Genomic DNA, 24,421 nt, shown 5'->3' on the forward strand with positions numbered 1-24,421 from the left:
TCTGCTCACCTGGAACCTCTATCCAGGGCAGTGCCTGCAGCAACACGTGGTGCTGGAAGCCCAGCAAGCACGCAAGGTAGTAGGACTGGACCTTGACCTGGATCTGTTCTGGATTGATGCCATAGTGCATGGCTCTGGTGCCCTCAGCAAAGCGCCTAGAGCTCTTGCCTTCTAAGGCCCCCACATGGGCACCACACTGCTTCCTCAAGGACCTTGGGAAAGCCCTGGGGTGTCATGGTGAGGAATTTAAACTCTTATTTTTTGATATACTAAAACTTTTTGTTATTGATTCTTTAACAGGGATAAAGAAGAAGACCAATAGCACTGGAAAGTTATGTACCTGTAGAGCAATAAATTGAAGGTGATAATGTATAGCTGTTTGACCTTTAGAGGATTTTATAACTATACTAACACTTGAGACTTATAGTTTAATTTTTTTTTGGTTATATAATTATGTAATGGTAAACTTGGAAAATATTCAGTAGTGAGTGATATTTCAATACAAGTTTTATTATATTCTAGATTCTGGGAACACCAAAATGAACACTGTACAATTTTGTTGTTGTGCATATGAAATTCACAGTTTACAAACACATTATGAATCATTCTAATACAGTGTATCACATAATGAAGGTATGTGTAATTAGCAGTGAGCTTATAAAATGGACAAATTTATTCTGCATGAGGAAGTTAGGGAGATTTTGGGAAGCCATAAAGCATGATTAGGACTTAGTCATTTGAAGGAGGAAAATATTTGTCATTTTAGAAGAAGATAATACCACAAAGAAACAGGGTGAATAGATAATTACAACTGGATTGGTATTAGAACATGACATGATCCATAGGGATAAACTTGTTTATAGGAATGGGTGCTGTGTTAAAGCACTGGGCCTTTTTCTCACATGTAATAGGGAAATGCAGAATGTGTTTTGTAGCAAAATGACATGGTTATATTTAATTTTAGAAAAATAATTTCAGGAGTCGCTGTCAGACATCTAGGAGTGAGGTGTCTCTGGGGCCAGGGTCTCGCAGCTGCAGCCATGATGAACGGTCTTGTTTTAGGAATCTTTTCCAGAGACAAAGAAGATGGCATGCCACAGTTTACAAGTGCAGGAGAGGATTTTGATAAGTCAGTGGCTGGAAAGCTTAGAGAAATTTTGAACATATCTGGACCACCTCTGAAGGCAGGCAAAACCTGAACCTTTTATGGTCTACATCAGGACTTCCCCAGTGTGGTGGTTTTTGGCCTTGACAAAAGGACAGCTGGAGTCAATGACCAGGAGAACTGGCACGAAGACAAAGAAAACATCAGAACTGCTATTGCAGCTGGGTGCAGGCAGGTTCAGGACCTGGAGCTGTCATCTGTGGAGATGGATCCCTGTGGAGATCCTCAGGCTGCCGCAGAAGGAGCTATGCTTGGGCTCTATGAATATGATGACCTAAAGCAGAAAAAGAAGATGGCTGTATCTGCGAAGCTCTACGGAAGTGGGGATCAGGAAGCCTGGCAGAGAGAAGTCCTCTTTGCTTCTGGGCAGAACTTGGCTCACCACTTGATGGAGACACCAGCCAATGAGATGATGCCAACCAGATTTGCTGAAATTATTGAGAAGAAACTCAAAAGTGCGAGTAGTAAAACAGAGGTTCATATCAGACCCAAGTCTTGGATTGAGCAGCAGGAAATGGGTTCATTTCTAAGCGTGGCCAAAGGGTCTGATGAGCCTCCGGTCTTCTTGGAAATCCACTATACAGGCAGCTCCCGTGCAAGTGAAGCACCCCTTGTCCTGGTCGGAAAGGGAATTACCTTTGGCAGTGGTGGTATCTCCATCAAGCCCTCTGCAAATATGGACCTCATGAGGGCTGACATGGGAGGAGCTGCAACCATATGCTCAGCCATCATGTCTGCTGCCATGTTCAGTTTGCCCATTAATATTGTAGGTTTGGCCCCTCTTTGTGAAAATATGCCCAGTGGCAAGGCCAACAAGCCTGGGGATGTTGTTAGAGCCAGGAACGGGAAGACCATCCAGGTTGATAACACTGACACAGAGGGGCAGCTCATCCTGGCTGACGTGCTCTGTTATGCACACACCCTTAATCCCAAGGCCATCATCAATGCTGCCACTCTAACAGGTGCCATGGACATAGCTCTAGGGTCAGGTGCCACTGGGGTCTTTACTAATTCATCCTGGCTGTGGAACAAACTCTTTGAGGCCAGCATTGAAACAGGGGATCGTGTCTGGAGGATGCCTCTCTTTGAGCATTATACAAGACAGGTTAAAGATTGCCAACTTGCCGATGTTAATAACATTGGAAAATACAGATCTGCAGGAGCGTGTACAGCTGCAGCATTCCTCAAGGAATTCGTGACTCATCCTAAGTGGGCACATTCAGACATAGCAGGTGTGATGACCAATAAAGATGAGGTTCCATACCTGCAGAAAGGCATGACTGGGAGGCCCACAAGGACTCTGATTGAGTCCTTATGTCGCTTCAGTCAGGACAGTGCTTAGTTCAGGTACTTTGGGGCAGTGGCATGGCTCAAGTAGTGAGGTGCCTGCTTAGCAAATGTGAGGCCCTGAGTTCAAACCCCAGTACCACCAAAAAGGAAAAGTGATTTCAGATGCTCCTAAAAATCCTCTTCTGTCTTAAACTACACAGTTGGGCTTCAGGATATTTTTGAATGGATGAAAACCTTTTAAAGATAACAAGGGAAATATTTAAAAATGTAGAACAAAATGAAAATTTGGCTGCCTTGATTTTTTTTTATTTTATGCAAAGATTTATAAAGGTAAAGATAGTATCTTGCTTGGAAAGAGTTTTAAGATCTATATGTGCAATTTTTTAAAAAACTTCTGGTCACTTCAGAATGTTATGTTACTTAAAAAATTGTACTTCAAGTTTTTGGTGCTAGGAAAATGGACAAAATAGAAGCTACTATGCAGTTGTCAGAAAAAATAAATCCATCTTCTTGTGCAAAAAAAAAAATAATTTCAACCACCTTGTAGAAGTTAGATCTGGGGACTAGGAATAAGAAAAAGAAGTTTTTATTTCATTTCAAGTGTGTGGTAAATAGTAACAGTAGAACACTTGTAAAAGAAAATCAACAGGCTTGAGAAATATTTACTTGATATAGTTAGCAAAACTTGCTGAGTGAAAGAAAAGAAAGTTGATAATTTCATCAACTAGTAGAAATAAATATAAGAGAAGAAACAAGGTCTGAGGATGTAGCTCAATGTTCAGCACTTGCTAGCATACACAAGTCCCTGGGTTTGATCCCCAGTACTGCAAAAAAAATAATAATCATTACTTTCATTCTTTAAGATACTAAAATTAAAGTGCCTGATAAGAAGAATTCAGAGTTGGAAGCTGTTGATTTTTCTTTTTCTTCAGTGATTTATTAAAAATAAGAACTACAGAAAATTGTTTAGAAAAGGGGGAGGAAAATAAGAAAGAGTCATAGGGGATGAATTTGATCAAAGTACATTCTATGCATGTATGAAAGTATAACAATGACACCCCTTTGGGCAATTGATATACACTAATAAAATCAAAAGAAAACCCATGCAAATTAACTAAGTTATATAATTATAATTTGAAATTTATAATGGTAAAATACTTTAAATTATTTTAGAGTGCATAAAAACTCACTCAATTGCAGAAATTACAGATGTTTCTCCAACTAAACTATGTACATATCCATTCATTTTACATTATTGTGTTGACAGCCTCTATTTAGTGCATAAAAAATTATAATTTAAAGTAGCAGTTGTTCTGGTAACAACACAGATTCCCAGAAGTGAAGAGTCATGGAGTTCAGCTAGCTATGAAGCACATATTAAAATCTATATTTAAGGCTGCATGAAACAAAAAGTGACTCATTTTTGAGCAGTGCCATTCTAGCACTTGGAAGAGAGACTTTGAATTGTGATTATAACATGCTCCTGAAATGACTGCAGTTCCTCATGGTGGCCAAGTGATAAGTGTAAAAGATAATTTGTATATTTTGATACTAAGAATTATAGATCATCTCAAATATACTGAGGTTCTCACTGAAGCTGAATACTTATCAATTCATGAACATAAAGAGTGGCTAAAACTTATTTGACATTTTTCTGATTAATGCCAACAAAAAGGAGAAATTGTTCATTTAGGGCCTACGGTAGTAAGAATGAATTTTAAAAATAATGTAATATATCTGATGGAATTATGGATTATAAGTGGAAAATAAAACTTGGTTGGAAAAGATTTCTTATAATTAAGCCCCATTTCAACTTTAGCTTTAAACTCCAAAGTTGCCATGTTTCAACAAAGCATAGCTGAATATTCTACAGCATATCCAAATTCTACAGAACCTTCTGATCCAAGAGCGTTCAGGCCAACTGTGGTAGAAAGGAAACTATATCTTCAGGAGTAATGAAAGCCTCTGCTGCTCAGTCTTCCTCAAACACTGAGTTTTGTCTCATGGACTCAAGGTGACCTTTAGGACTTCTTTGCATTCCTCTTTGTGAAATTGTGGCCAGTCATTAAGTTGAAATCATCACTAGGGCCCTTCTTTGTTTTCCTTCATTATTATGAGTTGTGTTTTCTGGTTTCTGAATACTATTTCATGTATTTTTGTCCAGTACTTAAGTAGTTCAATGTAGAATGGTTCCTGATGTTCCATCACTGATGGAAACAGAAATCCCTGTGCAAATTTATGGATGAATGAAATACAACTTCCATTGACAAAACCAAATTTTGAAACAATCAAACTTTGGGTTTTGTTTCTGGTTCTTTTCCTACTTTTAGTTAGGTTGTTTGTTAAAGATAGCTTTCATTTTGAATGTAGGTTTTTAGTGATATAAACTTCCCTCTTAGTTCTAATTTTGCTGAATTCCAAGATAGTTTTTCATTTCCCTTTGGATTTATATTTTGACCCATTGTTTGCTCAGGGGATTGGTGTTTTAATTCCACATATTTGTGACTTTTTATCAGTTTTTTCACTTATGGTTGAGTTCTAGTTTTGTACTATTGTAGTTAAAAAATATTCTTGCTATGATTTCAGTCTTCTTAAATTTACTAAGACATGCCTTGTGCATTAACACAATATCCATCCAGAGGAATGTTCATGTTCACTTGAGTTCAAGGTTTATTCCCCTACTTTTGGATGGAATGTTCTGTATCTGTTCCACTTGTTCTGAAGTGTAGTTTAAGTCTTCTTCACTGATGTGCTGTCCGAATGATCTGTCCATTGTTGAAAGTGATGTATTTACAGAACTGAATGTACATCTGTCTCTCCATTCAGATGTATTAATACTTGCTTCATATATTTAGGTTCTTCAATGTGGGTGTGCATGTACTAGAAATTATTATATTGTCTTTTGTTTTATATAGGTTCATACTCTGTATTCCATAATGAACCTCAAATTAGTGATCCTCCCATCTCCTTCTCTTGAGAGTTGGCAGTACAGGCACATGGCACCATGCCTGGCTTTGTTATATTGTCTTGATGAAATGATCTTTCACCATTGTATAATGAAATATTGTAATTGTCTTTTGGTAATTGAGCTTAAGTTCTCTTGTCTGAAAAAAGTATAGTTAGCTCCATTTTGGCTTGCATTTGCATGACATATCTATTTACTTTCCACTCTAAAATTATTTTACTTTTCAAAATTTATGCTAATAAAATAATACTTAAGATTCTTAGGATCTGAGCATGTAGTTCAGTGATAGAAAATATGCTTAGCTTCTGGTTCAATACGAGGAAGCCCAATCCAACAAACAGAATAAAAAATGATTTTTCTACATTAAAGCAAAAGAATAGTGTTTTAAGAATTTATTTTATTCTTTAAAACAACAGTATTGTTAACATAAGAGAAAATAGTGTAAATTATGATATTACTTCCAATTAAGAAAAATATCTTCCCCATTATGCAGATACTAAATCACACATAGTATTTTGTTTAAAACATTAAAAAAATAAAGCCTTCATATATTTATGTCATTCAATGGGAAATTTGTAAAATAAATTGTATCGCATACGAGTTCAACCAGAAATATCTATTTCTATCCCTTCACTTTCAGTCTAAGTGTCCTTAAAACTGTTCTGAGGCTTTTGTATGCATCATATAATTTCTATAAACTCAACCCGTCCTATTTTTTGCTTGTGTTTACCATAACGCTAAAATGTAACACTTGGTAACCATACCAATCGGTTTGAGCTGATAAAAATACTATTTGAATTGATTGTAAAATCTATACTTTTACTACCCCCATCCATCACCTCGTTTTCTTTTTATTATTATTATTCATTTATTCACATGTGTATACATTGTTTGGGTCATTTCTCTCCCCGCCACCTTCCCCCACCCTCTACCCCCTTCTGCCTTCAGTTCCAGGCAGGTCCTGGTCTGCCTTTATCACTAGTTTTGTTGAATAAAAGAGACAAGCCTAATAAGGAAGACTAAGTGTTTTTACTAGTTGAGTTGAGGATAGCTATACAGAAATATTCCTAGCATTGCTTTCGTGTACACCTGTTATGACCCATGTTGATTCATCTCTAACTGATCTTTACCCAGGTTACTTATCCCCTTCTCATGTTAACTGCTTTGCTTTAAGGTTTCTGTATTAACTTCTATGGAGTGGGAACATCAAACGCTTTTATGTTTTGGGTTTTCTACCTATTTCTATATCACCCACATGTGCTCTCCCCTGTCATGTGGTCACAGTCCAACCACATTGCTGAATTTGCCCTAGATCTAAAGTCTGCATATGAAGGAGAACCAATTTTTGGTCTTCTGAGTTTGGCTGACCTTGCTTAGAATGATGTTCTCTAGTTCCATCCATTTACCTGCAAATGATAACATTTCATTTTTCTTCATGGCTGAGTAAAATTCCATTGTGTACAAGTACCACATTTTCTTGATCCATTCATCAATACCGGGGCATCTTGGTTGTTTCCATGACTTGGCTATTGTGAATAGTGCTGCAATAAACATGGATATTCAGGTGCCTCTAGAGTAACCTGTGTTGCATTCCTTTGTGTATATCCCAGGAGTGGGATTGCTGGATCATATGGCAGGTCTGTGTTTATATTTTTAAGAAGTCTCCAAATTTTTTTCCAGAGTGGTACCATCTTGCATTCCCACCAGCAGTGGATTAGGGTTCCTTTTTCCCTGCATCCTCACCAACACATGTTGTTGGTGGTGTTTTTGATGATGGCTATTCTAACAAGGGTGAGGTGGAATCTCAGTGTGGTTTTGATTTGCATTTCCTTTATGGCTAGATACGGTGAGCATTTTTTCATGTGCTTTTTTGCCATTTGAATTTCTTCTTTGTAGAAAGCTCTATTAAATTCAGCTGCCCATTTTTTAATTGGTTCATTGATTTTAGGAGAGTTTACTTTCTTAAGTTCCCTGTTTATTCTGGTTATCAGTCCCTTGTCTGATGTATAGGTGGCAAATATTTTCTCCCACTCTGTGGGTGGTCTCTTCAGTTTAGAGACCATTTCTTTTGTTGTGCAGAAGTTTTTAATTTTATGATGTCCCATTTGTCCATCCTTTCTCTTAGTTGCTGGACTGCTGCAGTTGTATTGAGGAAGTCCTTGCCTATACCTATTAGTTCCAGAGTGTTTCCTACTCCTTCCTATAGTAACTTCAGTGTTTCAGATCTGATATTTAGGTCCTTGATCCATTTTGAGTTGATACTAGTGCAGTGTGATAGACATGGATCTAGTTTCAGTTTCTTGCAGATGGATAACCACTTTTCCTGGCAACATTTGTTGAAGAGTGTCTTTTCTTCAATGTATGTTTTTAGCCTCTTGCCAAAACTGAGGTGGGTATAGTTGTGTGGATTCATATTTGGATCTTCTGTTGTGTTCCACTGGCCTTCAAGTCTGTTTTTATGCCAGTACCATGCAGTTTTTATTGCTGTTGCCTTGTAATATAGTTTGAAGTTGGGTATTGTGATACCTCCAGCATTGCTTTTTTTGCTGAGTATTGTCTTGGCTATTTGCAGTCTGTTTTGTTTCCAAATGAACTTTAGAGTAGATTTTTCAATCTCTGTTATGTAAGTCATCAGGATTTTGATGGGAATTACATTAAATATGTAGATTGATTTCAGTAGTAGAGACAATTTTACTATGTTGATTCTACCAATCCATGAGTATGGGAGATCTTTCCATCTTCAGGAGTTGGTAATTCTCCTTGTAGAGTTCATTCACATCTTTTGTTAAATTTACTCCTAGGTATCTGATTTTTTTGAGGCTATTGTGAATGGAATTGTTTCCATATATTCCTTCTCAGTTTGTTTGTTGTTCGTGTATAGAAAAGCTAATGCTTTTTGTAGGTTGATTTTGTATCCAGCCACCTTTCTGTAGCTGTTTATGGTGTCTAAGAGGTTTTGGGTAGAGTTTTTGTGTCTTTAATGTATAGAATCACATCATCTGCAAATGAGGATATTTTGAAAGTTTCATTACCTATTTGTATTCCTTTTATTTCTTCTTCTTGCCTAATTGCTCTGGCTAGGAATTCTAGTACTATGTTGAATAGGAGTGGGGATAGTGGGCACCCTTGTCTTGTTCCTGATTTTAAGGTGAATGGTTTCAGTTTTTCACCATTAAGTATGATGTTGGCTATAGGTTTGTCATAAATAGCCTTTGCAATATTGTGATACATTCTTTCTATTCTTTTATCATGAAGTGGTGTTAGATCTTCTTGAAGGCTTTTTCTGCATCTATTGAGATGATCAAGTGGTTTTTGTTTGCTTCTAGTGATGTGCTCTATTACATTTGTAGATTTGCATATGTTGAACCATCCCTGCATCCCTGGGATGAAGCATACTTGGTCATGGTGTATGATCTTTCTGATGTGTTGTTGCATTCATTTTGCCATTATTTTATTGAGGATTTTTGCATCGATATACATTCAGGAAATTGGCCTATAATTCTCCTTTTTGGAGGTTTCTTTGTCTGGTTTTGGCTTCATAGAATGAGTTAGGCAGTGTTCCTTCCCTTTCTATTTCATGGAACAGTTTAAGGAGAGTTGGTATTAGTTTTACTTTAAATGTCCGATAGAATTCAGCAGTGAATCCATCAGGTCCTGGACTTTTCCTTTTTGGGAGACTCGATTGCTGCTTCGATTTCATTTTGTGTTACAGATCTATTCAGGTGATTAATATCTTCTTGGTTCAGTTTTGGTTGGTTGTAAGTTTCTAGGAATCCATCCATTTCTTCAAGATTTTCAAATTTATTAGAGTATAGGGTCTCAAAGTAGTCTCTAATGATTTCCTGGATTTCTGTAGTCTTTGTTGTTATCTCCCCTTTTGCATTTCTGATTTTACTGATTTGGATTTTTTTCTCTCCTCATTTTAGTCAGGTTTGCCAAGGGTCTATCAATCTTATTTATTTTTTCAATGGACCAGCTTTTTTTTCCATTGATTCTTTGTATGGCTTTTTTGGTTTCTATTTCATTGATTTCAGCCCTTATTTTAATGATTTCTTTCCTTCTGCTTGTTTTGGTATTTGCTTTTTCTTGTTTTTCTAGGAGTTTGAGCTGTCCTATTAGGTCATTGATTTGAGATCTTTCTGTCCTTTTAATATATGCAGTCATGGCTATAACCTTTTCTCTTAGGACTGCCTTTGCTGTGTCTCATAGGTTCTGGTAGGTTGTGTTTTCATGTTCATTAATTTCCAGAAAACTTTTAATATCTTGTTTTATTTCATTGATGACCCATTTTTAACTGAGCAATGTGTTGTTCAGATTCCAATTGTTTGCATGTTTTTTACTGCTGTTTTTGTTGTTGATTTCTAGTTTTAATGCATTGTGGTCAGATAGAATGCATTGGATTATTTCTATTTTCTTATATTTGCTGAGGCTTGCATTGTGTCCTGAGAAATGATCAGTTTTGGAGAAGGTTCCATGGGCTGCTGAGAAGAATGTGTATTGTGCAGAAGTTGGATGAAATATTCTGTAGACATCAGCTAGGTCCATTTGATCTATGGTACAATTTAGTTCTAGGATTTCTTTATTGATTTTTTGTTAGGATGACCTATCTTTTGGTGATAAGGGAGTACTAAGGTCTCCCACTATCACTGTGTTGGAGTTTATATATGTTTTAATTCCTTCAGGATATATTTGATGAAATTGGGTGCATTGACATTTGGTGCATATAGGTTGATAATTATTATTTCCTTTTGGTGTATTTCCCCTTTTATTAGTATGGAGTGTCCTTCTTTATCCTATTTGATCAATGTAGGTTTGAAGTCTACTTTCTCTGAGAGAAGTATTGCTACCCCTGCCTGTTTTCAGGGACCATTGGCTTGGTATATCTTCTTCTAGCCTTTCACTTTCAGCCAGTGCTTATTTCTGTTGATGAGGTGGGTCTCCTGTAGGCAGCAGATTGTTGGATTTTCCTTTTTAATCCAGTTTGCCAGTCAATGTGTTTTCGTGGGGGAACTTAGTCCATTAACATTCAGTGTTAGCATTGATAAGTATGTGGTGATCCCTGTCATGTAGTTGTCTTTGTTGATTAAGTGTTTGATTATGTGTAGCTGAATCAATGTTACTCTTTACTTTCTTGCCTTTTCTTCTCCTGTGCTTTTGTATTGCTGCCCGTTCATGGTTTTGTTTGCTTTCATTATCTGTGTGCAGAATTCCTTGGAGAATCTTTTGTAGTGATGGCTTGGTGTTCATATATTGTTTTAACTTCTGCTTATTGGAAGAATTTTATTGTTCCATTTATTTTGAGTGATAGTTTTGCTGGGTAAAGTATCCTAGGATTAAAGTTATTTTCATTCAGCACTTGGAAGATCTCACCCCATGGTCTTCTTGCTTTTAATGTTTCTATTAAGAAGTCTGCTGTGATTTTGATGGGTTTGCCTTTGTATGTATGTTGTTTGTATTTTCTCTCTTAAAGGCTTCAATATTCTTTCTCGAGTCTCTGTACTTGTTGTTTTAATGATAATATGTCATCTGGTAGGTCTATTTTGGTCAGGTCTATTTGGTGTTCTGAGAAATTCCTATACCTGAATGGGCATAGTTTTTTCTAGATATGGGAAATTGTTATTATTTTGTTGAATATATTACACATTCCTTTTGCTTGCACCTCTTCTCCTTCTTCAATGCCCATGATTCTCAGATTTGGTCTTTTGATGGAGTTGGTAAGTTCTTGCATTTTCTTTTCACAGGGCTTGAGTTGTTTAACTAATAGTTCTTCAGTTTTTCCTTTAATTGCCATTTCCTCTTGAAGTTCTGAGATTCTGTCTTCTGTCTCCTTTATTCTGCTGTAATACCCTTCCATTTTGTTTCGTATTTCTATTTCATTCTTTTTTTCTGAGGTTTTCCATATCTTGTGTTACTTCTTTAATATTGTCAATGTTTGCCCTTAATTCAGTTCTCTCTCTGCTTATGGTGATCTTTGTTTCAGTTTGGTGTTTGTTTAGGACTCCTGTGATTTCATTTATTTGTTTCTGTGTTTTCTCATATTCTTGAGTTTTGTTGTCTTGGAATTTCTTGAGTGCTTCCTGTACATTTTTGTTGACCATGTCTAGTAGCATCTCTATGAAATTCTCATTAATTACTTGTAGAATTTCTTCTTTCAGGGTGTTCTTGTGGTGTTTGTTGGGTTCCTTGGTATAGTTTATCTTTGTTTTGTTGGAGTCATTTCGCTCTAAATCCTGTACTACTTTAGTTTTGGGGGGAGAATGGTTTCCATCCCTTTTTCTTCTTCCCGTATTTCCACTAGGTACCATTTCTGTCCCTTGACTATGTGTAATTTGGTATTAAGTGGGTTACAATATTAGTACTAACAAAAAAACTGAGAGAAGGGTAAAAAGGAGAAAGAGAAGGAAGGATAAAAGGAAGAAAGAAGAGAGGGTAAAAAAAAGAAAGAAAGAAAAAAACATGGGAAAAATAGCGGGTGATCAAACAGCACCCCAGGCTGCCAAACCCTTAAAGAAGAGAGAAAAAAAAATCACCAGTTCTGGAACAGTAGGATTGCAGGCTTAGTTGTTTTTAGTTGTTTAGTGTCCAGTCCAGTCTGTGTGTGTCTCTTAGGCATGCTTGGAGCCCTCTAGTGGTGGCCTGAGCAGGAGACTAGTGGAGTGGTTATCTGGGAAGCCTGTGGAGCTGAGGCCGCTCCGACCAAGGGTAGGGCTCCTGGTAGGCTGTGGATGCTGCTGACCCACGCCAGGATGGTGCCGGTCCCAGCGGGGCACGGCTCCAGTTGTTCCACATGGAGCTGGAGCCCAGCAGGGCCTGATGGGTGGGGGAAGTCCAAGGGGTGGGAGTCTAGTTATCCCACATGTAGCTGGGGCTCAGCAGGGTCTGAAGGGCAGTGGGCTCTGTTGGGGGGTATCCTGGCAAGCCCTGGGAACTGGGTCCGGGCTGGGGTTCAGTGTGGACAGGTGGCGGGGATCCCAGTGGTCATGGATGTGGCAGCATGGCCAAGGGGTGTGTATTCCAGCGTGGTGTGGGTCCGGATGGCTGGAAGCCAGCGTGGTTGAGGGGCGGGTATCCGCCATGTGTGGGTCTGGCGCGTGGTTGTGGCTGGCACAGGTTGAGGGACAGAGAGCCCGGAAGAACCGAGCAGTGGCTCTGCAGACCTACCAGGCGGGGATTTGGCAGGTCGGCTGTTCTTGTATTAGATCCTGGCGTGGAGAAGCCTCCCATGATCTAAGTGTTTAGAGGGCCGTGTTTCTGGCTCTCCCTGATGCTTTACCTCAGTCAGGGGTGTCTCCAGCTTCTCGCAGGGTCTCTGGGTCAGGAGCTCACAAGGTCTGCGGCTCTGTCTCTGTCACCATCTTGGATCTCTGTCACCTCGTTTTTGATGTCACAGTATCTTTTCACTATATGCATCGCTTAATAATTATCTGTAGACATATATTAATGATTTTTCTCTCTTAAACTTTATTTTATAGATACAAAATATTTACACATCATTGCAGTATTAGAATATTCTGAGTTTGACTATATTTTACTCACATTTTCCAAAGAATTTTATAATTTTGTATGTATTCATGTTAAAATTTAGTATCCTTTACTTTGTGATTGAAGAATTCATTTAGCATTAATTATAAGGAAAGGCTGGTCATAATGAACTTTCTCATTTTTTTTTGTCAGATAAAGTGTTTATCTGTCGTTTGTTTCTGTAGGATGAGTAAATTATTATTCACTGGAACTATTTTTTTCCTCTGCAAACATTTTGAAAATTTCTTGTCACTCTCTCCTCACCTGCAACATTTCTGCTTAGAAATCTAATAATAGCTTTTGTGGAGAATTCCTCTATATGGAAATAACCTTGCAAGAGCCTTTATTAGTTTGGATCTTGACTTTGTCTTTGAGTTTGATTATAATGTTTTGGTGAAATCTTTTTGCTTAACCTTGATTGGAAATTTTTTAGCTTCCCATACTTGAATGTTTATATCATTCCCCATCCTTGGGAGCATTTTTAGCCAAATTTAACTTACATAAATGCTCTACTTGCTTTCTCTTCTGTTACTTTTTAATTCCTACAAGGCAAACATAAATTCTCTTGATGCTGCCCAAACCCCTAGACTTTCTTCATTCATTTTCATTCCTTTTTTCTTTTTTCCTTCCTGACTGCATATTTTCAAATAAGCTTTGAGATTATAGATTCTTTTGTTCTACTTAATCAGTTTTGCTGTTGACACTTGCTGGTGTAGCTTTTATTGTATTTATTGCATTCTTTAGCTACAAAATTTCTATTTGGTTCATCTCAATTATTTTACTTGCTCTGTTAACCTGTTATTTTCCTGCATTTTGTGAAGTTAAGTATCAGGGCTTTATTATGCCTTCTTTAAAATAATTATTCAAATGCTTCATCAAGCATTTCATAGTTATTTAATTTGGGGACAAAAACATGGTATTTTTTTATGGTAACATGTTTCCTTGGTTTTTCATGTTTCTTGTTATCTGCATTGATGTCTGTGCTTTTGATGGAGACCTGAGACTTTATGGACTGTTTTTGGTGCAATAAGATATTCATTTAAGATGCTTGAGAGCATGCTAGCTAGGTGTGGTGTGGCAGTTCAGGATCCAGTGAAGGTGCAGTAGCTTCACGTACATGTAGCTCATTCTTCTGTGGGTGGCACTGGTGAAGATTTCAGGCATCTTCATTGCCCAATAGTGTGGACATGTGCAGTACAGGATTATCAGTGTCTTTCATAGCACAAACTGTTAGGATTCTCCTTACCATTTTTTTCCTTTCCTTGAGGAAGCTGTAGCAAGGAAGATACATCCTGGTGACAGATATATCATGCAGTCCGCTTGTAATGATTGTGAGGAGTGGTATCTGTGGAGTTGCCAGAAATTTGGTATCTGGACTATAGGTGCTTATGTAGTATTACAAACTTCTAAAGCACAGAGATTTCATATTTTACCTCCTTCCTTTATCCCTTCTTCTTTTCCTTCCTTTTCTTCTGTGCATCCTTCTTTTATCATTTATTATTCCCATTACACATATTAAAACTTTTGCAGTTCTTGGATTTTTTTCTTCCTTTTTCATGATATATTCTCTTTGTGTTTCAAATTGAAAAATTTCTAATGACCAGACATCATGCTTACCAGTTCTTTCATTGCTTGTGTCACTGATATGCATCAAACATATTACTTGCTTCTGTCACAGTGTTTTAGAGTTTTTAACATTTGGTTTTAATTATGTATCAGAATTTTAATTTTTCTGCTAACATTATTCATCTGTTCTTGCATGTTGTCCAATTTGTCTTTAAATCATTTAAAATATTACATGTTGTTGTTTTAAATTTTCTTTGATAATTTTAAAATCTGGGTCCTGTTTGAATCAGGTGCTCATAATTGCATTGCATCTTCAGGCTATATTTTGCTTTATGTATGCCTTGTAAGTTTTTCTTGTTAAAAGCCAGATAGGATGTAGAGTAAAAGAACTTAACATCCTTCATTGTAAACTTTTATTTTTATCTGTCTAGGAGTTAGCCTGTTTCCACTGCCTACTGTCGCTGTAGATATCAGAGACTATAGTGTCATTTCAAGTCCTTATTTTATCTACCTTATTATTTTATTGCCTTAGAGACTTTATTTTTAAAAGAATGTGACTTTTGCAGGTGTTTCAGCTAAATATTTTTAATTTTTTAAATTTTATTGTTTTTACATTTACTCACATGTGTATACATTGTTTGCACCATGTCCCTCTGCTCCCACTTCCTGGCAGAAACTGTTCCACTCTCTTGTTCTCCAGTTTTATTGAAGAGAAAATGAAAGTAATAGTAAGAAAGACGTAAAATTTTTACTTGCTTGAAATAAAGATAGCTATACAGGAGATTCCTAACATTGCCTCTATAGACATGTGCATTGCAACCACATTGATTGAGCTCTACCTCACCTCTTCTCTACTTCCTAGTCTCCTTCCCATAGTGGCCTCTGCCAGTTGAAGATTACTATATTCTCTCCACTACAGTGAGCAGATCAACCACACTCAAGTTTTAGTTTTCCTTCCTTTTCCCTATTCCTCCCATGCACATTCTCCCATTAGTGTGTGTCCCATGTACAATAATATTACTGCACTTATTTTACATCTATAATCTGCTTATGAGAGAGAACATGCGATTTTTGGCCTTCTGGGCCTAGCTAACTTCACTTGAGATGATGTTCTCCAGTTCCATTCATTTATCTGCAAATGATAATATTTCATTCTTCTTCATGGCTGAATATAATTCATTGTGTATAAATATCACATTTTTTAATCCATGAGTTGGTAGTGGGGCATTGTGGTTATTTTCATAGATTGGCTCTTATGACTAGTGCTGCAATAAACATGAGTGTGCAAGTGCCTTTATAATATCCTGAGTCATATTCTTTTGGGTATAACCCTAGGAGAGGTATTGCTGGATAATATGGCAGATCTATTTTTAGTTTCTTAAGAAGCCTCCATATTGTTTCCAAAGTGGTTGTACTAGTTTATATTCCCACCAGCAATGTATGAGGTTTCCCTTCCCCTAGACCCCCCACCCTTGCCAACGTTTTTATTGTTGGTGTTCTTAATGATAGCTATTCTAACAGGAGTGAGGTGGAATCGTTAATTTTGATTTGCATTTCCTTTATGGCCAGGGATGGTGAGCATTTTTTCATGTGTTTGTTGGCCATTTGGACTTCTTCCTTTGAAAAAGTTCTGTTTAGTTCAGATGCCCACTTCTGTATTGGTTCATTGATTTTTGGGGAACTTAGTTTTTTGAGCTCCCTGTAGAGTCTGGTTACCAGACCTTTGTTTAATGTATAGATAGCCAATATTTTCTCCCTCTTGGTGAGTGTCCTCTTCAATTTAGAGACCATTTATTTTGTTGTGTAGAAGCATTTTAATTTCATGTAGTCCCATTTGTCCATTCTTTCTCTTAGTTGGTGGGTGGCTGGAGTTCTACCAAGGAAGAACTTGCTTATACCTATTGCTCCCAGAGCATTCTCTGCACTTTCCTATACTAACTGCAACATTTTGGGTCTGATATTAAGGTCCTTAATCCACGTTGAGCTTATACTAGTATAGGGCGATAGGCATGGATCTAGTTCCAGTTTCCTGTAGGCGGATACCACTTTTCCTAGCTCTTTTTTGAAGAAGCTGTCTTTTCTCCATCATATATTTTTGTCATCTTTGTCAAAAATAGTGTGGGCTTAGCTGCGAGGGTTCATATCTGGGTCCTCTTTTCTGTTGCACTGGTTTTCATTTTTGTTTTTGTGCCAGTACCCTGCTGTTTTTATTGCTATGGCTTTGTAGTAGAGTTTGAAGTCATGTATTGTAATTCCTCTAGCATTGCTTGTTTTGCTGAGTATTGTCTTGGTTATTTGTGGTCTTTTGTTTTTCCAAATGAACTTTAGGGTAGATTTTTCAATCTCTGTGGTGAATGTCATTGGGACTTTGATGGGAATTGCCTTGAACATATAAATTGCTTTTGGTAGTATGGCCATTTTTACTATATTGATTCTGCCAATTCATGAGCATGGGAAATCTTTCCACCTTCTGTAGGCTTCCCGAATCTCTCTTCAGTGGTTTGTAGTTCTCCTCTTAGAGGTCATTTACATCCTTTGTCAAGTTTATTCCTAGGTATTTGATTTTTTCAAGGCTATTATAAATGGAATTGTTTTTCTTTCTCAATTTGTTCCTTGCTGGTGTATAGAAAGACTGCTGATTTTTGTAAGTTGATCTTCTATCCTGCTAATTGCTGAAGCTATTTATGGTGTCTAGGTGTTTTGGGGTAGGGTATTTGGGTCTTTGAAGTACAGGGTCATGTCGTCTGCAAACAGGGATACTTTGACTATTTCTTTACCTGTTTCTATTGGTTTTGTTTGTTTTTCTTGCCTTATTTCTCTGGCTAGGAATTTGGGTACTACATTGAATATGATTGGAAAGAGTGGGCATCCTTGTCTCATTCCTGACTTTAGGGGAAATGGTTGCAGTTTTTCCCCATTAAGTATGATGTTGGCCATAAGTTTGTCATGTATCACCTTTGTAATGTTAAGGAACATTCCTTCTATTCCTAGTTTTCTTGGAGCTTTTATCAAGAAATGGTGTTGAATCTTATCAAAGGTTTTTTCTATATCTATTGAAATGATCAAGTGGTTTTTGTCTTTGCTTATTTTAATGTGCTGTGTTTCATTTATTGATTTGTGTATGTTGAACCATCTCTGCATTCCTGGAATGAAGCCAGCTTGGTCATGGTGAATGATATTTTTGGTATGTTGTTGAATTTGGCTTGTCATTATTTTATTGAAGATTTGTACATCAATATTTATTAAGTTAGATTGGCCTGTAGTTCTCCCTTTTGGATGTCCTTGTCCAGTTTTGGAATGGGTTTAATACTGGCTTCATAGAATGAGTTAGGCAGTGTTCCTTGCCCTTCTATTTTGTGAAAAATTTTAAGGAGTGTTGGTATTAGTTCTTCTATAAAAGTTTGGTAGAATTCAACAGAGAATCCCACAGGTCTTAGACTTGTCTTTTGCTGCTTAATTTTCATGATTGTTTCCAGTCAAATCAATGCTACTCTCTGATTACTTGTATTTTTTCCTACTGTGGTTTTGTTGCATTCATCTTCTGTGTGCAGAATTTCTTGTAGAATATTCTATAGTAGTGGCTTGGTGGTCATAAATTGTTTTAGTTTCTGTTTATTGTGGAAGATTTTTATTGCTCTGTCAATTTTGAATGATAATTTTGCTGGGTAGAGTATCCTAGCATTGAAATTATTTTCCTTCAGTGCCTGAAATACCTCACTCCTTCATAGTTTTAAGATTTCTTTTGAGAAATCTCCGGCTTTTTTGATGAGTTTACCTTTATATGTTATTTGCTTTTTCTGTCTTATGTACATCAATATCCTTTCTCTGTTCTCTGTGTTTGCTGTTTTAATGATAATATAACATGTGGAGGTTCTATTTTGGTGAAGTTTGTTTGGTGTCCTGGAGGCTTCCTGTACTTGAATGCCAAAACTTCCTTGAGATTTGGGAAATGTTGTGCTACAATTGTATTGAATACGTTATGTATCCCTTTGGCTTCTACCTCTTCTTCTTCAATGTCCATGACTCTCAGGTTTGGTTCTTTGATGTAGTGACTGAGTTCTTTCATATTCCTTTCACAGCTCTTAATTTGTTTGACTAAGATTTCTTTTGTTTTTTATTTAATTTCTGTTTTATATTCAAACTCTGAGATTCTGTCTTCCACTTGTTATAGTCTGCTGGAGTGGCCTTCTACTTTGTTTTTTGTTTGACTAAAGGGATTTTTCATTTCCAGGATTTCTATTTGATTCTTTTTCTGACTTTTTCCATGTCTTTGTTCAACTGCTTTTTTACATTTTGTGTTGTCTTCTTTAATTCATATATCTCTTTTTTAATAGTGTCTTTTCTTTCACTTTGGTGCTTGCTGAACTCTCTGAGTTCATATATTTGTTTCTGTGTCTTCTTATGTTCTTTATTTATTTTGTATTGAATTTTTTTGAGTGATCTTGTACATTTTGGTTAACCATGTCTATTATCTTCTCAATGAATTTCTCAGTGATTTCCTCCATGATTTCTTTTTGTTGTGTGTGTGTGTGAGAGAGAGAGAGTCACTAGGCCCTTAGTGACATTTATCATTGTTTTGTTGGGATCAGGAACTGGGTATCCATTTTCCTCATTTCCCTCTGAATCTTGTATTGAATTACTTTTGTGAAGAGAGTGGTTTTTATCCCTTTTTCTTCCCATTGCTCCACGTGGTGCTGTACTACTATGTGTTAGTTGGTGGTTTTATTTGCCTGTTTTCTTTCCCTTGATTTAATTTTTGTGTTATGACTGACTTGGTAGTTAGTTAGTTTGATATGCTCTTTCTGTCCCTGGCCTGGAGGTGAAATTGAGCAATATCAAATTCACAGGTTCAATGCCAGACCTGTTTACATATTATTTAGAAAAACCCTTGGTGGTAATATCTATAAACAGTGTGTGTTGGGGGTAATGGTTATTAGGCTAGGTATAGAAATTTGGGAAATTGATAAAGGTGGCACTAAGGAGTTGCATGTAAAGGGGTGGGTGGATGGGAGAAGAGATATGGGGGATGTTGTGTTTTGTGGCCCTTGTGTGTATTTGGGTGTATTTCAGTTGTAGTGTAGGGCATTTTTGTCAGGAGTTCTGGGGGACTGGGGTTGTGTACACCTGGTACAGTAGGTTCATCAGGGCAGTTAGTGTGTGGAAGAGGGTGTAGTAGTGTGGTGACAAGTTGGAAGAAGATGGGGGGAGTTGAAGATGAGAGACAGAGTGGGTGAGAAGGGGCATGAGGACTAGTTGGGAGGGAGAACATTGGATTATAACACAGGAAAAGGAGGGAAAGTGAAGGGGATAAGAATAAGGATAAGAAAATACTGATGGTGAAGTTAATAATACAGACAAAAATGAAAACAAAAATACAAAAAATACATTGGAAAGAACACCAAGTACAGGAACAACAACATTTCATTTTTTTGGTAAAAGATCTGGATTTATTGTTTAAGTATCCAATCTTGTTTTTGGCATAGAAGTGGAAGCTCTGTTGTGGTTGCACCAGTTGACTGGTTTGTGAGTAATATTTGGTTCCTTCTGTCTATAGGGTTAGTTGCAATTGTGAGGTGAGGTAATACTGCTAGTTCATGCTGGGTGGTCAGAGCTATTGTTGTTTTCACCAAGAGGAAGCTGCATTGCCCTTCAGCTGCAACTCTGTTTGGTCAGCTCCTCCCCCAGTAAGGTCAGGCAATTCAGTTTTGAATGCTGCCCTCGGTACTGGCACTAGGAAATCAGCTCCAAGATCCACCACCTGTCTCACTTTGGGAGGATGGCCTGCTGCCCCAACCCTGTTCTCAGCTTTTGTGCCTTTCCTGACCTCTGCTGGGTGCTAGCAGCTTCTCTGGTAGGTTGGCTTGTTGCAAGGAGCCAAACTCTTAGTGCTGAATTCTCAGTGAACGAACATGGGAAAAGCTATACATTCTTGTTATTAAACAGGAGCCTAACTGATTTAGTGAGAAAGTATGCAAAAACAGGATGTGTTCTAAAATCCTACACATAGGTAGCATTCTTTCAGTAAGAATGTATCCCTGAGTCACTTGCAACCTTCTCAAGTCCTCGATCTCCACCCACTTTGCTGATATAGCCCACTTATGTATCTTCTTTTGGAAGTGTCTGCTTCAACATAAAGTTATCATAGCTTTCATACTATGTACCTAGATCATACTCAGCCCCAAGATCCTCTCTTGTCTCCATCCTTCTTCCCACTGGTTTTCCCTATATTGTCTTCCTGAAGCTTTCATGTCTTTATTATGAAATCTATTCTTCATATGAGAGGAAACATGTGGTATGTATCTTTTTCAGTCTGGTGTATTTCACTAAACATGATGATCTGCAGTTCCATTCATTTCCCTAAAGTGATGTAATTTCATTCTTGTTTATGACTGAATAAAATTCCATATGAATGTGTACATATTTTTTATACATTCATCTATTACAGGGCACACAGACCAATCTGATAATTTGTCTATTTTGAATTGTGCTACTATATGCAGATGTGCAGAAATCTCTTTTATGTGCTATCTTTGATGTCTTTGAGTATATCCTCTTATCTAGTTGCATATTCTATTATCTTATATTTCAGAATAATATTATATAGTTGAATGTTAGGCTTTTTATTAAACCTTAAAGTTAATTCTGTATAGTAGCTGCTTATTCAATGTGGCTTTTCTATAAAGGTTATCTTTCTCTTAGAAGAATTTTTGTGTTAGCTTCTAGAAAGATAATTTATATGTAGTATTCATATGGTTATTTTCTATATTTAAATAAATATTGATATAAAAATAGTTTGAAATCATGTATTTGAAACAATTATCAATAGGTAAGAAGACATAAGTGATGGACAGAATATAGACAGCAGGATTGGAGGAGGTGAAAAACTTCATTATCTCTATCAGCTAAAAGGTTATATGTTAGTTTTGAGTTTTTAAAATATATGAAACTTTTTAAAACTCTTCAGTGAAATTATCTTTGTTTCAACTATATATTAGTCTGGAAACACCTCCCATTGTTCCTTAAAGTCTATGGACCATTCAAGTTCAGTTTGATTCTCCTTTATGCAAAGACAGCTCTCTCTCTCTCTCTCTGTAATATATATGTATACATACATACATATATATATATATATATATGTAAAGAATATATATGTTTGCAGATTATTTTGAAGCTTCTTATATTAGGACAGTGTTTGTATATAGGCTGTTCACAGGTATTTTTCACGAGCAAGGTACATTTACTAGCAATGTTACCCAATGAGGTTTTGTATTCTGTAATACATGGGTATCTTAATCTCATTTTTAAAGCTATTCATATAAGAATTTGAGGAACAATCATTGGATGATTCCCCAAGCTGTTTCACTTAGTAATGAAAGTGCAGTGTTTTCATCTATTCTGCAATAGACTGAAACCAAGTTGAAATTTCTAAATTAAGGTGATCATGAACTATTCTTCCTGGGAACTGAATTTCCTAATTGTAACATTAATAACAGTTGATATGTCTTGTAATCCTTAACCATACCTAGGGAATAATTTTAAGTCATAATCTATAACATTATTAGATTGCTTTTAAAATACTGCTTTTAATTTCTACAAAACTACAATATGATCCAGGAACTACATTACTGTACATGTATCCAAAAGAGATGATTTAGTATGTTGAAGAACATAAAAGTCCATGAAGAGATAAATGGATAAAGAGAATGGGATACACACACACTTACACACACAGCAATGCCATTTGGCATGATAAAATAATGAAATGTTGTCATTTTCAACAACATGGATGAATATGGGGTACATAATATTATGTAACACAAGCCATGAACAGAAGGATAAATACTATTACTCAACATTGTCTTGAAATTCCTAGCCAGCAATATGACAGGAAGAAGAAATAAAAGGAATACAGATTAGAAAGGAAGGAGTCAAACTATGACTATTTACAGACCACAAGATGTTGTACCTAAAATATTCAAGAAGCTCAACCAAAAAACTCCTAAATACCATAAACAGCTTCAGCAAAATTGCAAAATACAAAATCTGTCTACAAAAATCAGTTGCTTTTCTGTACACCAACAATGAATAGACTGAGAAGAATATAGGAAAATTATTACAATTATAATAGCCTCCAAAAATGAAATAACTAGGAATAAACTTAAAGGATGTCAAAGATCCCTACAAGGAAAACTAAAAAGTAGATGAAAGAAATGGAAGAAAACTACAGAAGATCTCCCATGCTCATGGATTGGTGGAATCAAGATAGTGAAAATAGCTATGTTACCAAAAGCAAACTACAGGTTAAATGCTATTTCCATCAGACTTCCAATGACATCCATCACAGAGATTGAGATTGAAAAAATCAACCCTAAAGATTATTTGGAAGCACAAAAGACTGTGATTAGTCTAGGCAATACTGAGCAAAAAGAGCAATGATGGAAGTATCACAATACCTAGCTTCAAACTATACGATGGAGCCATAGCAATAAAAATAGCATCGTACTGACACAAAAACAGACCTGAAGACCAAAATAACAGAATAGAAGTGCCACATACAAATCCATGTAACTACTCCAATCTGATTTCTTACAAGGTGCCAAAAATGTACAAAGGAGAAAAAGACAGTCTCTTTAACAAATGCTTTTGGGAAAACTGGATATCTGCATGCAGAAAAATGAAAATAGATACATGTCTTTCACCCTGTAGAAGTGTCAACTCAAAGTGCATTAAGGAACTTAACATAAGACCTGAAACTTTGAAGGTAGTGAAGGAAAGAGCAGAGAATATAGTACAATTACTAGGCATAGCCAATGACTTCCTTAATAGAAATCAAATGGCTCAGCAACAAGAGAAAGGATTGAGAAATGGGACTATATGAAACTAAAAATATTCTGCACAAAAAAAGAAATGTTCTCCGAATTGAAGAGGCAACCCACAGAATGGGAGAAAGTCTTTGCCAGCTATACATATAACAAGGGATTAATAAACAGAATATTCATGGAGCTCAAACAATGACCTAATGAAAAACTGGGCAAGTGAATTGAACAGAGCTTTTTCAAGGGAAGAAGTTCAAATGACCAAAAAACACATGAAGAAATGCTGAACATCTCTGGTCATAATGGGAAGGGACATCAAAACCATGTTAAGATTACACCTCACTCCTGTTAGAATGGCTACCATTGAGAGTACAAACAACAAATGTTGACTAGGATGTGGAGAAAAAGGAACCCTCATAAACTGCTGGTGGGAATGTAAATTAGGAGAACCACTATGGAAAACAGTCTGAAGCCTCAAAAACCTAAAAATAGAACTGCCCTAGGATCCAGTAATACCACTCTTAGGGATATACCACAAGGAATGTGAGGGAAAACAGGCATCTGCACACCCATGTTTATTGCCGCGTTACTCACAATAGCCAATGTATGGAAACAACCAAGATGCCCTACTACTTATGAATGGATTAAGAAAATGTGGTACTTATACACAATTGAATTTTATTCAGCCATAAAGAAGACAAAGAAATTTTGTCATTTGCAGGTAAATGGATGGATCTGGAGAAAGTCATTTCAAGTGAAGTTAGCCAGGTTCAGAAGGCCAAAAGCTGCATGTTTTCTCTGATATATGGAATGTAGACCGAATACGAATGCAACTATATTATGAAAAACAGGTCACATTAAGGAGAGGTCACATACAAGAAGTGGAGTGTTAAAGAAGGAAGTTGAGGTCAATATAGTTGATGTACACTCTTGAAAAAATAATAAAGAATTTTTCAGCTGGTTGAAGCAGTCATAAGAAAGGGACTAAAGTAGAAAGAAGAAAAAAGAGGAGATGAAACAAATTTGGCTATAATACATATATACATGAAAGTGCCACTAGGAAACTCCTTGTGTAATTATCTTAAACTAGCAAAAATG

The 24,421-nt window shown here is 36.6% G+C and overlaps 1 pseudogene; it reads left to right on the forward strand.

The window, feature by feature from the left end:
• Window positions 1-975: 975 nt before the first annotated feature.
• LOC109677739 (cytosol aminopeptidase pseudogene) lies at window positions 976-2,919 on the forward strand (annotated as a pseudogene).
• The last annotated feature ends 21,502 nt before the right edge of the window (window positions 2,920-24,421 follow it).

The sequence above is a fragment of the Castor canadensis genome, chromosome 15 (genome assembly GCF_047511655.1).
Source record: "Castor canadensis chromosome 15, mCasCan1.hap1v2, whole genome shotgun sequence".
Lineage (NCBI taxonomy): Eukaryota > Metazoa > Chordata > Mammalia > Rodentia > Castoridae > Castor > Castor canadensis.